This window comes from Bacillus rossius, unplaced genomic scaffold (assembly GCF_032445375.1).
Source record: "Bacillus rossius redtenbacheri isolate Brsri unplaced genomic scaffold, Brsri_v3 Brsri_v3_scf23, whole genome shotgun sequence".
Classification (NCBI taxonomy): domain Eukaryota; kingdom Metazoa; phylum Arthropoda; class Insecta; order Phasmatodea; family Bacillidae; genus Bacillus; species Bacillus rossius.
Window position 1 is genome coordinate 477,501 of NW_026962404.1, and position 12,500 is coordinate 490,000.

General features: G+C 47.8%; 1 pseudogene; it reads right to left on the bottom strand.

The window, feature by feature from the left end:
• Positions 1–4,698: 4,698 nt before the first annotated feature.
• Positions 4,699–4,810, bottom strand: LOC134543904 (5S ribosomal RNA; annotated as a pseudogene).
• Positions 4,811–12,500: the final 7,690 nt, after the last annotated feature.

Sequence of the window (12,500 nt, forward strand, 5' to 3'; positions counted from 1 at the left end):
GTGTTTTGAGGTGGTTGTTTATATTGTACACAAAAGATTTGCACACAATGCAATGTATTCTGCATAGGAAATAAAAACTCTTCAAACAGTGCCTGTCTGCAGTAGCAGCACCATCAGCAGCAGCAGCAGCAGCAGCAGCAGCAGCAGCAGCAGCAGCAGCAGCAGCAGCAGCAGCAGCAGCATAAAGTTCACCATTAATACCCTGAGACCTAATCCTTACAAAAAAAATATGTGTGTGTGTGTGTGTATATATGTGTATATATATATATATATGCTGAAATAAGAGTGAGATGTTTGTAAGACGTTTTCCTGCTTAAAAACTTTAAATAATTTTGCACCTAAACTATACACACAATGTAATTGATAAATTTCTTTATTTATTTATTTATTTCCCCCGCTTCAAATACCATAAGAAATTTTTTAACCAGAATTTTACCTAACGGCAGAGGTGTGGCTATAGGAGGCAATGATTGCAACAACTGATACCTTCATGACTAGTATTGTTGGCCCTTAGAAGGGCCGATAAGGTGGTACAGTGCCACAGAAAGTGCCAGCGGTCCTGCTGGCATCTTCATTTCCGCTTTGGGGCTGCTTTCTTGGGCGACTTGCTCTTTGGGGCAACCTTCTTTGGCTTTGGAGCACGGGGTTTCTTCGTGGGAGGTTTGGACACCTTTTTTGCCTTTGAAGGTGCCTTCTTGGGCTTGGGGGTTGCAGCTGCTGCCTTTTTTTTCTTTTCTGCTGTAGGCGGAGTCTTCTTGACTGGTTTCTTGCCCACCGCTGCCTTCTTGGCTACGGATCGCTTCTTTTCCTTAGGGGCAGCTGCACCACGCTTGCCGCTTGGAGCCTTGGGCTGGTCCGGAGCACCGGTGGTCCCTGAAGCCAGCTTGAAGGAGCCAGACGCACCCTTGCCTTTGGTTTGGACAAGCTCGCCGCTAGCCACTGCTGCCTTCAAGTATTTCTTGATGAAAGGTGCCAGCTTTTCCGCATCTACTTTGTAGGTAGAGGCGACGTATTTCTTGATGGCTTGCAGTGATGAGCCGCCCCTTTCCTTGAGGCTCTTGATCGCAGAGGCCACCATTTCAGATGTGCGCGGGTGCGCGGGCTTGGCTCGTGGCTTCTTCGACGCAGCCTTGCCTTTCTTCGGGGAAGCTGCCTGTGATGGGGCAACAGCTGGTGCTGCAGTCGCTGCTGCGGTATCTGCCATGACGAGACTGATCCTACAGAATGCAAGAGCAAAGTGAAAATAAAATTTTTCTCTCTGCAAATATCTGGTTACCCAATTTTCTGGTTGCGGACGGTTCAGAAAATTCTCGATGCCTTGCTCACGTAGGGAGCAGCGCACTTTGGACAGCGAAAGTAATGTAGGGCTTCTTTAGCACTGATTTTTCAATGTTTTCTAAATGTCAGCAGTCTACGATGACATAATGGGCAGTTCCACTAATAGTGTAATTTTTTTATGGCAGCTGCACTGTTTAATTTGCACTGCGAGCTGTTTAAATTTACTGCTACACCAAACAGGGAACTTTTCATTTGCAGATGTTATTCAAGGAATCAAATACGTAATTTGTGCTGGAATCACTTGAAAATGGTTAAATTAACTTAGGTATACTTTAGTGTATAGTATGCTGAAAATGTGGAGATAATTTCATGAAGGCTGTTTGCTGTGGAAGCACTAGCAAATCACCTTGTTCAGTGCCACCTGGAATGGCTTTCTTCGTGCACCTCCAAGGATGATGTGATTATTATTGTGAGTAAATTTTGTTTACATTTTCATTGTGTGAATAATAAAACTTTTAACTGTACACACAACAAGCATTTCACTTGGATCTGATGCATTCTCAAGAGTGCAGTTTCTGTTTAGCTTTTAAAACTGGCTGCCCTTCAATTCACTCAAGGTGCAGATGCAAGTTGCTGATGAAGTATTCCACACACATGCTACATTGGAGAAATATTTTAATAAAAATTAAAACTCTTGCAGGATTTCGAATAAAAACTATCCTATTTATCCCTTCTATGTTTTGGTACTGCGAAATTGAGAGAGGTAAGTAAGTTGTGAGGTTATTTTTACTTGCTTGCATGTGAGGTTAGCAGAGCAAAAATATTTTTGAAATTGCAGATACATGGTCACTTTATTTCGTTGCAAACATTTATAAGCTCGTAATCTTATTTAAAGTCTCCATACTTAATGCGTTTGGAAAACCTTCTTTCTCTCAATTTTACAATGGAACAAAATTTTACTTGTATGTGTACATTAATTCCATCTCTAAATGATGTAGGTTTACGCACCGAGATCAGGTACATTGTAGAGAGAAAAACACACGAGTACCTGCTTATTTTGAAGTTTTAATGAGTATATTAAAAAAAAAAAAAAAAAACGATAAAAATATAATTGAAAAAGTATATTATTCACGTATTTTTGAGGATGAGGGGAGGGGGTGTTTTTGTCCGATGGTCGTTTATCTTTAAAGAAATTTCCGTTGGACCTGTGCGTTCTTGCTCTGCCAATTCTCGAAAAATGAAATATTTTAAGTCGTCTTTTATGTGCTAACTTCATTATATTTGGCTGCATTCGTATTTTTATTAGTTTTGAAACATTCATGTCACGGAAAATAATCATAAACCAGGACAAAAACGTTTTGACTAAATGTTCTAGGTTGGTTGTAAAACATTTTCTTATTTTATTTCACATCGGAAACATCTGTTAAGTTGTAAGCTTTGTAATGAATGCGACAGTCACTTGTTCGCTGAAGTGTTTGTTTAAGAAATTAGTATTGTAAATTTGTTTATGGTCTTGTTAAATGAAATTTTAAGTGAAATCATTTGGGAAAACAGAGGCTACAGGAATTTTCAACACAACTTGATGACCGACGTTGTGACTAGTGTGGGAGTGTGTGCTCGTGTAAATATCAATTTTTCTTACTCCTCGTGCCGGTCAACAGGAAAACAGCGAGTGTGTTATCTCATCGCGGGCGTGTGATTGCGTGTGGTAAATTGTGCTAGGTTAATTACCGCAAAACTCCACTGTGTGCAAATATGTAGTGTGTCGCTGTATGCAAATATTTGGTATGTCTTTTTTTTTTTTTTTTTTTTTTTCAGGCAATACACACTTTGAATTTTACACAATTTCGATGCTGCAACCTAAGTGTATACATGCGAATAGGATTGCTTAAATGAAAAAGTAAAGTAGGAGGTAAGTGCAAATGTTTCCAGGAGGTTATGCACACACAATCTATTTTATGAATTAATAGTTATTATCTAAGAAAATGATAGAAGATTATAAATAATGTGTGCAGAATAATACAGAATTTGCATGTTACACAAAAAAAAATATATATATATATTCCAAATATTGTTAGCAAAATGCACCTAGATTAGTGAGCTGGATTTTTTTTTTTTTTTTGTATTTTTGTTCTGTTGATCCCACGTGGAGTCAAGGCTCCGGGATATAGAACATGTATGTGCAGACAATTAATATTTACATGATGCAAGTTACCAAGAAAAAAAATTTCAAAAAAAAAAAATACATAACATGTTACACAATTTAACTTTATGCAAAACATGAAGCAGCTGTTATCACAAGTCCATTCAACAAATTAACAGTTCAATTTCTCTATTATCAATCAAATTAAAGAATAGCTTCAGAGGGTAGGTAGGATATTCTAGAAGAATTTTTTTTACTGTTTTTTTTTTTAATACTGGTAAATTGTTTTAGTTATTTTCTGTGATATTAAGTTGTAAAGTTTTACTCCCAAGTAATTTAGTCCATTTTCAAATCGCCTAGTGTTATGTTCAACTATCCTCAATTTACTAGCATTTCTGGTGTTATACCTATGTGCGAATATCTAAAAAAAAAAAAAAAAAAAAAAAAAATAATTTTTTTTTTCTTCTTTTTCTTAAGAATGAATAAAAAGTTTCTAGAACGTATTCATTTATGGCAGTCAGGACTTTAAGTTTTTTGAATTTTGGTCTGCAGTTAGATGATTTTTTATCTTTTGTTATTATTCTAATAGCTCCTTTTTTTTTTTTTTCCCCCAATGTTATATGGCAGAAAGAGTAGAGCTATGGCTACTGTGACATCATGCATTGATGGGAAGGTTATTGTTGGATAACAAAAATTTAGATGATATAATTTTTATTTTTTTCCATACACAACACATTGCAGGTACAATTTTACAGGTTACAGCTGTACCACCTCTAGTATTGCTGCCGACCATCCAACAAATGAGCACACTAAACAGGCATTGATGACATTGTTATCAACGTCTTTTTGAATCTCTCATTATTATACATAACTGCCCACTGAAACAGAGAAACTTCAAAATAGGTGTGTGTGTGTGTGTTTATATATATATATATATATATATATATATATATACATATATACATACATACATACATACATACATACATACATACATACATATACACTTATCTATTTATTTTTTCACTTTGAATTTTGTATGAGGTATACACATGCAAAGATTCACAGCTGCTGCTGGGTGGGTGAGTGAGTGAGTGATTGAGTGAGTGATTGATTGATTGATTGATTGATTGATTGATTGAGAGAGAGTGAGTGTGTGTGTGTGTGTGTGTTAGGGGGGGGGGGGGGGGGGGAAATGTGGTGATTGTGGGGGAAAAAAAAATTTAAAATTGAAATTTTTAAAAAAAAATTTTTTTCTGTAGGGTGCAAAATAGTAGTGCCAACGGCACGTGGTGTTCCCAAGCGGTCACCCATCTAAGTACTAACCACGCTCGACGATGCTTAACTTCGGACGAGAACCGGTGTGTTCATCGTGATATGGCCGTTGGCAATGATATAGATGTTTTTTTTTTTGCAGTTTGTATTTGCCACTCGAAATAGCTATACCAGGTGTGATTGTTACAAACAACAGGAGAAATCGTGTAATGAACACTCTTTTACTTCCCCCCCCCCCCCCCCCCCCCCTCCCCACACACAACACCCACCACCCTCACCATCCCAACCACCAAAGCCCTCTTCAAAATACACTCTCACACACACACACAAACCCACACTCTATAACTGATGAACATTACCATAACTTCTTAAAGCCATTAGATAATATTTAACTCAAGAAAGGTATTGTGATATGTTTAAAGAAAGAAAGGTGAAACCTTTAACTTTACCAGCAGGTATTAGTATCACTGAGGTATCTTCTAGGTTGTAGCAGCAATAGTAGTAATAATAATAAAATTAAATAAGGTAATAAAAAAGAAAAGTTATACATGTGATCAAATCATGAATGTATAAAACTGGAATGAATTTAAATTTTTTTTATTTTTCTTCATAGGCTGTTTTGAAATTGATGAGTAAGTGCCTCTTCTTTTAAATTTTTTAATGCTGAACACTGTTACATAAGAGATGAATGTTTAGAAAATTTAAAAAAAAAAAAAAGCTAGCCCAGCCCCCTCCCCCCCTCACACAAAATCCAAACAAAAAAAAAAACACCCTCCTTCAAAACATCACATAATCATCCAGCCAGCAGTGCAGACGAGAAATTTGCACTCGGGGCCGCCATTTTGACGATAAATTCTTGCATGGCACACCAAAGGTAGGAAAGAATTTAAAAAAATAAAAATAATGGGCGAGCACCCTCGCGTCTGCCTGTAGAAAATGAAGTTAAAAGTAACATAACCTAAAGACAGGCACACACTAGGGTGCTCCCAGGCGGTTGAGAAATTTTTTCCCGCCAAAAGACTTATATATATTATTTATTTTACTGTTTTTGGCAGGGGGCTATGTCGGTCTGTGTGCAAAGTAGTTCCTACTCCCGCCGCCAGGAGCGCGCGCGGTGGGTAGCGATGTTGTTTTTTCTGCTTTCATTTGTTTATTATTTAGAGGGTTAATGCTATGTAAATGTACGCAAGTTTGGTTATGTGTCGGTAGTTGTGCGAGATTTAATTTCCGAAACGAAATTTGACTTTCATCGGCCTGCATTTCTCACTTATTCGGAAAATACATGTGTGTTTATGTATGTATAATAATCGAGTGATTTTGTAATAATTTGGAAGTTTTGTTTGCGTGTGCGATGTGGGGAAGAAAAGGTGTGCACACGAGTCCTAGGGCTATATTTTTTTTTATTGCGAAATATTTACTTCATGTGGTGAAAAATTTTAAATTATTTGTGATGCAAGTGAAATTTTTTTTTTTTTTTTCAGTTGGGTGATGTGTTTGTCCTCGTTTGTGTGCAAGGAAGCAAACATGCTGAAGGTAAGGGGCCATAAATGACACTTTAAAATATTAGTTTACCATTAATTTTGGTTAAATATTAAATTGCCATATAAGTAAAATCATGTCAACTGTTGTATTCCACCCAGTATAAGCTGTTAGTAATGGGTACTTAATATAAATAGAATAAATGTAAGCATTTTCGTCTGCATGAAAATTCACTTTTTTTTTGGATCCATTTGTACTGTGGGTAGTTAAATAGTACATTATGTTGTTTTTACTTCGAAGTACAAAACATCTTGTGCATGATTGCAAATTCAAACGCAGTTAAGCATAATATGAATTCGAATTATGTGTGTGTGTGTGTGTGTGTGTGTATATATATATTTTTTTTTTTTTTTTTTTTTTTTACTGTGTCCAGTTTTAGCACAAATGGAATTATTTTCAAAGTGAATCGATGCAACTGGTCTTTGCCATTAATATTGATATATGATCTAACTAAATTAAATAGAAAGGATTTTTTTATTTATTTTTTTATATATATAAATATATTTGTAGCAATGTACTAATGACCACAGAAGTAAGCAAAAAAAAAAATATATATATATATATCTCAGCCAGTAAACCATGCGTCTTAAAGACTTTTTTTAATGAAAATATTTCTGCCTTGGTTAAGCTTACATTTACTATCATAGGGATTGAGGGAATTGTAGAACAGCAGCAGAAGCATTTCCTTTCATGATCATGTTCTTGGTCCTGAAAAGGACCGTTTATGTAAGCATGTGCACACCAGACCTGCTCACTTGGAGCTGGTGTATTTGGTGACAGCCTTGGTGCCCTCGCTGACAGCGTGCTTGGCCAGCTCCCCGGGCAGCAGCAGTCTCACGGCCGTCTGTATCTCGCGGCTGGTGATGGTGGAGCGCTTGTTGTAGTGGGCGAGGCGGCTGGCCTCTGCCGCGATGCGCTCGAAAATGTCGTTCACGAAACTGTTCATGATGCTCATGGCCTTAGATGATATGCCAGTGTCCGGATGAACTTGCTTCAACACTTTGTAGATGTAGATTGCGTAGCTTTCCTTCCTCTTGCGCTTCTTTTTCTTGTCGCCCTTCGAGATGTTTTTCTGGGCCTTGCCCGCCTTTTTGGCTGCCTTACCGCTCGTCTTGGGGGGCATCGTAGGTCTGAGCTGTGCCGCTGTCGCTAGATGAGTGAGACGGGAACTGAATTTTTTTCGTGAAAAGTTTTCTTGGCTTCTTGTTGCGCGACCAATCGGAGCGCTCCGCGGCTCGTGATTGGTCGCGCTCCGCGGAGGGACGTGTAACAAAAGTAATTTCCAGCGGCCGGGGCGCCACTTTCTCGTAGGTTGCGGACCAGTGTACAGCCTATAACTCAACATGTCTGGCAGAGGAAAAGGAGGAAAGGTTAAGGGGAAATCCAAGACTCGCCTCGGCAGTAGTGTTTGCGATCGCTCCAGTGTTCTTGCCTCGTTTCGGTGTTTGTGGTTTCAGTTCGCCATCGAAGTGGTGTTTTTTGTGTTCTGTATTCATTTGTGCACCTGCACAAACGTTTGTGAGTGTCGGCGCGGCGTCGTTTAATTTTAATCAGTGTTTCTGTTCACTTGTCATTATGTAAACAATCTTGGATACTTTCGATTAATCGATTGGGCCTGGACTCGCCTTTCGATTGTGTGGTCCCAATTATTATTTTTGTGGTCCCAATTATGTGGTCCCGATTTTCTGCACCATAAATTTGTGGTCCCAACTGGAAATGGACAGCGACGTGGTTCCTGCCTCTCCGAACGCCATTGTGGTGGACCATCAGTCTCTTGCGGCCCCGCCATCCTTGCCGCCGCCGCCTGTCATGCCTGGTAAGCACTGGGCCGCAGCGGGCGGGCACCGCTCCAACGTCATCTCGTCCTCCTCAGACTCGGAGGCTGACGTTCTCTCGGCCGAACCCTCTTCGCAAGGTGCTGCCGACCGCCGCAACAGCAAGTACAGCAAGGACGCTGCCAAGGCGATGGTTCGGCGCCAATACTTTGCGGGCCCTCGCCCTGATGGGGTTGGTGGCAGCACACCATCTTCTCGTGCCATCTCCCGGGCTGACACCAGGGAACACCGCCGCCAACAGCAGGCGGAGGTTCTCCACACGAAGCGGCAGGCGGATGCGCATGTGGCGGCCATCATTGACGCTGTCGCGGCGGGGGTGGAACGCCCCTGGTCGCATGGCCGCACGCCTTCCTGGCCTAATGATCTTCACCGCATTGACGCGGAGGAGGTGGCGGATGCTGGTGGGGGGCCCGCCTCCCGCTCTGCCTCCCAGCCGGACATCCATCTTATTCGGCAGGTCGAGGAGACCTGGCGTGGGCTGTCCTCAGGATCGCTGTCTGCCCCCCGACCGGTACCCACCGTTTCCAGCTGCCACACGCCTCGGAGTGCGGCGACGGCTACCACCACGTCCACTGTGATGACCACCACCTCGGTCGCCATCTGCGCCGTGTCGGGGGGCCGCCCGCCGGCCCTGCTTTCCCCTTTGGTTGCTGACGCTGATCCCCCATTTCAAGCCGTCGGGGCAGCGGAGCCCCATCTGGTCCTTTCTCCTGCCGACCCCCGGGCCCCACCTGACCCAGTGCCCCGCCGTCCGGCTACCGGGGTGGTTGCGGCGCCACCGGTGTCTTCGTGCGCCACCTCTTCGGCTCCGCGCACCCCAGTGGTGCCCCCAAGTGGTCCGGCCTCTGCTGAGCCACGCGTCAAGCGTATTCCACCCATCGTTGTGGCCACCCGCCTCACCGCCGATGCACTGCGGGGCAACCGCGAGTTGCGCCGTAAACTTCAAGGGGACTTTACGGTGGACTACCTGCGGGGGTACCCACGGTACCACCCCACCTCTCTTCAAGACAGGGCGGTGCTCATGGAGTATTTCCGCACCCATGGGATCCAGTGCCATACTTTCCCGGTGGCAGGCCGCGCCAAACCGAAGTTAGTCCTGGCTGGTCTGCCCCCCACTGCCGCGGAGGCGTCGGTGTGGGAGGAGCTGGCTGAGGAGGGCGTCCGCCCGGACTCCCTCCGTCGCCTGACGCCGGACTGGGCGGCGGACCGCGGTGTAATCCGGTTCCTCCTTGTCTTTCCGGATGCCGCTCAGCTGGCGAAGGCCCGCGCCCTGAGACACCTGGCTGGGCTCCGCATTCAGTGGGAGGAGTTTCGGGGTGGATCCCGCCCCCTCCAATGCCACAACTGCCAGCGGTGGGGGCACCGGGTGGAGGACTGTGGCCACCCGTTCCGTTGCCTCCGCTGCGTCCGGCAGCATGCCCACGGCGCCTGCCCGAAGACCCCGGAGGAGCCGCCTTGCTGCGTCAACTGTGAGGGGCAGCATCCGGCCAACGCCCGCACCTGCCCCTCCTACTTGAAGTTCCTCGAGCAGCAGCTGCGGCGGAAGGGGCCTTCGCTTCAGCAGCTGCCACGGCCCCAGCCGCCACGCCACCACCTCCAGGACGCCGCTCCCTCCCGGCCATCCATGGCTGCCGTGCCTCCAGATGACTTTCCGTCCTTGCGCCCTCCATCCTCGTACCGTCCTCCGGGGACGCACTCCTATGCGGCGTCTGTTGCCGGTCCTCCGCTGTTTCTGGGGCCCACTCCTTTTGCGGCACAGCTTCCACCTTCCCCTCAGGCCCCCTTCGCCACGCAAGGGCCCCGCCCCGTCCCTCTCCTTCCGGTCGCCCCGCCTGTAGTCTGGTCCTCGCATCGGCCGCCGGGATGGGGTGCAGGGTCTGCGTCGGTCCCCATGGCCTTTGAACCGGCTTCGGCCCCCCTTCCCCCTCTTCCCGAGAGGGGCCCACCTGCTGCTCCTTCCCAGGGGCTGCCCTCGGGTTCGAGGCTGTCTGACACCCGCCCGGTGGGCTCCCGGTCCCCGGGTCAGCCTGACCCGCCCTCCGAGGCCACCCCCCCACTGGCTGCCTCCTCACGGGCCTCCCTCCATTTGCCTCATTCTGACCTTCCCTCTCACTCGCCTTCCCCACTCCAGGGCCCGCCCCATTCTCACCCCACGGTAGGTCTCACCGGGCCGCAGCAGCCTCCCCCTCCACTCGAACATCCGCCTGGTCCGCCTCCATCCGCTTGCCCCGCCCGTTCTTCGGCCGGTGAGGCATCGTCTCGCAGCGTACCTTCCTTCCTTCCGTCTGCTTCCCTCTCCTCGTCTTCCCACATCCCCTTCTCGGCCTTCTTTGAGACTTACAACTGGCTACAGCACCTCCGTCTCCTCCCGTGGTTGCAGTTGTTTGCCACGGGCATCTACCACATCTCCCAAGCCTCTTCCCCTCTTCTTCAGGCAGAAATATTTTTCCGCACCGTCCTCGCCTTTTTGCAGGGTGTGTTCTCCGCCCCCCCTTAAACTGGTCCTCTGGAACGCCCATGGCGTTCGTTCCAAGCAGGCTGACTTCTTCCATTTCCTACATGCCCACCATCCTGACATTGTCTGTTTGACCGAGACTTGGCTGAAGCCCCAGCATCCTTTCTCCCCACCTGGGTATGCCACCATCCGTCGGGATAGGGATGCGCGGGGGGGCGGGGTTGCCCTCCTTGTCCGCGAATCCCTTCCCCATCACCCGCGCGCGCTCCCGCCGCTTCTAAATGTGGAGGCGGTGGCTGCCCGCCTCCGCCTCATCCCACACCCCCTCACTGTGTGCTCGGTCTACTTGCCCGAGCACGGCCCGTTCCCGGCCCGCGGCCTCCAGACGTTATTCCGCATGGATGCCCGGGTGGTGGTAGGGGGGGACTTCAATTGCCGGCATCGCGACTGGGGCTGCTTGTCCACGAGCAATCGGGGTATTCAGCTCCTTCGTGTCGTCCAGGGTTCCCCGGCACTCACCCTTCACTCACCCCCATCTTTCACGTTCATTCCGTGTCACATCCGGCAACGGCCGAGTGTCCTCGACTTGGTTATCACGGTGGGCCCGGTGGCCATGTCGGGGCTCTCGGCTCGCGCCGAGCTCACTTCCGATCATACACCGGTCATCGGTTTCGTGCGTGCGGCTTCCCGCCCTCCTCCTGTGTCCCCCACTTCCTTCGATTTTGCTCGTGCCGACTGGGCCGCCTATCGGGCACATCTGGACGGCACACTCAACCTTCATTTTCACATCTCCTCCCGGCAGCAGTTGGACGAGCACGTGTCCATCCTCACGGACTCGATCCTGGCTGCTGCACGGGCCTCCATTCCCTGTCGTCGCCCGCTGCTGCGGGGCGCGCCCTTCCCGCCGTCTCTGCGCCAGCTCATTTCGGCCCGCAATGCCGCTCGACGGCGCTGGCAGTATCGCCGGACGGGGGACCGCTGGCGGGAGTACGTGGATCTTCGGGCGCGCTGCCGGAGGCTCATCACCGAATGGCTGGCAGCGGAGCGGGTCCGACACATCCAGTCACTGTCATTTCGTTCCGGTTCCATCTTCCGCTATGCACGGGGCCTTCGTTCCACCTCGTCTGTCATGCCGCCTCTGGACGGGGGACCACGGGGTTTGTGTGAGTCCCCTGCCCAGAAGGCGGAACTCCTGGCGGGCTTCTTCCATTCATCTTTTACCCCCACACTCCCGCCAGGGGTCACGTCGCTCCTCCCGGTCCACTATACCCCACCTCCCCCTCCACGACCTGGTGATATTCCCTTGACCACCCCAGGGGAAGTGTTCCGTGTCACCTCTCATCTCAAGCTTCGCTCTGCCCCTGGGCCCGACCACATCCATCCGCGGCTGGTCTTCTCCCTTTCCCGGAAGGCCACCGTGTTTCTCACCAAAATCATTAATGGCATCTTCCTCACGGGTCACTTCCCTACCTCGTGGCGGGCTGCGACCGTTGTGCCCATTCCAAAGTCGCGTGCAGATGCTCACCTTCCCGCGGGCTATAGGCCCATCAGCCTCCTGTCAGTCCTCTCTAAAGTGGCCGAGAGAATCATCCTCCGTAGGTTGGAGCTTCATCTCACCCCTCTCGGTCCCCTTCCTGCATTTCAGTTTGGTTTTCGGCGCGGGCTGTCGGCTCAACACGCCGTGGCGCGCGTCGTTGACCAAATCACCGAAGGCTTCACCTCCTTCCAGCACACTGGTGTTGTTCTGCTTGATCTGTCCAAGGCCTTTGATACCGTCAGCCATCACGCGCTCCTTCTGAAGCTGGCGTTTCAGGGCTTTCCTCCTGCTCTCATTCATCTTCTTTATAACTTTCTCTCACATCGCTCATTTCGTGTCCGTGTCGACCAATCTTTTTCGCAGTCCTGCCATGTTCCTGCCGGTGTCCCTCAGGGAGCGATCTTGTCGCCCCTGCTTTTTTCCCTCTACACTTCCGAC